This window comes from Callithrix jacchus, chromosome 14 (assembly GCF_049354715.1).
Source record: "Callithrix jacchus isolate 240 chromosome 14, calJac240_pri, whole genome shotgun sequence".
Classification (NCBI taxonomy): Eukaryota; Metazoa; Chordata; class Mammalia; order Primates; family Cebidae; genus Callithrix; species Callithrix jacchus.
The window spans coordinates 84469736-84471801 of record NC_133515.1 but is presented as its reverse complement, the minus strand read 5'-3'; the positions used below and the strand labels follow the sequence as shown (position 1 = coordinate 84471801).

At 44.2% G+C, this 2066-nt stretch overlaps 1 pseudogene; it reads left to right on the top strand.

The window, feature by feature from the left end:
* The first annotated feature begins 687 nt into the window (after window positions 1-687).
* Window positions 688-1561, top strand: LOC108588142 (podoplanin pseudogene; annotated as a pseudogene).
* Window positions 1562-2066: the final 505 nt, after the last annotated feature.

Here is a 2066-nt window from a genome sequence, read left to right as displayed (position 1 = left end):
AGCATTGTGGAGATATTAAAGACCTAAGTAAATGAGAAGATATACCATGTCCATGGATTAGAAGGCTCAATATTGTTAAGATGTTAGTTCTCCCCAAATTGGTCTATAGAAATATAATCTCAAACAAAATCCCAGCTGAAATTTATAAGCTGATTTTAACACTGACATAAAAATTCAAAAGACCTAGAATATCCAAAACAATCTTGAAAAAAAAACAGCGTTGAAGAACCTTTACATTCTAACTTCAAGACTTATAAAACTACAGTAATTAAAATAATGTAGCCTGGGCATAAAAATGACAAATAGACAAATGGAGTAGAATAGAGAGTCCATAAATAGATCCACATGTTTAGACTCAATTGATTTTTAACTAGTTGTCAAAGGTATTCAAAGGAATAGGAAAGTTATGAAAATTATTTTTAAAAATGGTGCTGAAACAACTAGATTACTATATGGGAAAAATGAACCTCAGCTTTTCCTCATACTATACACAAAAATTAATTTGTTATAGATTATATATATATCTCAAAACATAAAAGCTAAGACTATAAGACTTCTATAAGAAAACAATATTTTGACTGCAAAGTTTGCCGTCCGGCTGCCTGGGGCCTGGGAAACTCGGGCACCCTCCTGCGCCAGCACTGCCGCTCCCACCCCTCTGACCCCCACTGTCGTGCTCCTCCAGGCTGGGCCTATGGCCGCGAAGCTTTTGAATCTTCCCCCATGGCAGAAACTAGCTGCTCGGCCCCCAGGAGGGCAACTCATCAGGAACGATGTGGAAGGTGTCAGCTCTACTCTTCATTTTGGGGAGCCGATGCTCTGGGTCCCGGCAGAGAGGAGCCAGCATGGGCCAGCCAGAAGATGACATTGAGACTCCAGGTACAGAAGGCAGCATTGTGATGCCAGGTGCCGAAGATGATGTGGTGACCCCAGGAGCTGGTGAAGACCTCTCTACGGCTGGCTTGACAACTCTGGTGGCAATGAGTGTCAAGAGTGTGACCGACACTGGCCCCGAGGATCTGCCAACTCCAGAAAGCACAGCACACACCAAAGAAGGAAGTCCGAGCACCACAACCTCAAACGTGGCAACCAGTCCCTCCAGGGAGAAAGTGGATGGAGAGACACAGATAACAGTTGACAAGGATGGTTTGGCAACAGTGACCCTGGTCGGAATTATAGTTGGGGTCTTACTAGCCATTGGCTTCATTGGCGGAATCACCGTGGTGGTTATGCGAAAAATGTCTGGAAGGTATTCGCCCTAAAGAGCTGAAGGGTTACGCCCTACTGCCAACACACTGAAAAAAAGACCTTTCTGTTCCTCTGCGCCCTGTCCCTGAGCTTGTGGGAGATGATCCGTGGAACACTTGCCCACCCCATTCAGAATCCATGGTGATCTCTCTGCTTGCCAAAGTAACTGAAGGAAAGGCGGTTCACCAGGCCTGGCTCCTCTAAATATTTGCCTTTCAAACATGTTTTCGAATCTACATTCTATAAAAGATGATTCGAAAGACAAGATTCATAGAAAATGGGGCAAAACTGTATAAACTGCATTCTAAAAAGACTGGACCATTGGATCGATGTTAGATGCTGTAATCATGTGTCTCTGTCTGACCATTCTCTGTTACTGTTCAAGTGCAAAGGAATCTGGAAATATTTATAACCATGGAGTCCTTGGATCCAGTGCCATGTCAGTAAATAGCACCAGCCTTTTGCAATTGCTGATCTGTTGAAATGTACACATTTCAGTCTAGTTTGGTCTGTCTTTAAAGCCTGATATGTATACCACATAATCAAGTAGAAAATCTTAACTTGGATAATGTGCGATAAGCGACTGCCTTTAGCTGGTCCAGATTAATCATTTCAAAGACATCCGTCTTAGAACGCAAGTAGGAAGTCTGTAGTCTCGAAGGCACTTGTTTCTCCCAAGTAGGCCACGGGCAGCCTCTAGACTTAGCTTTACCCAAATCCTTCTCCAGCCATGACTTGGTGACTCCCAGACTTGCCCCCTCCACTTCCCTCGGATGATGGGGAGCTGGGGTGAAGGGGGCAGCCTTCCCTCTTCCCAG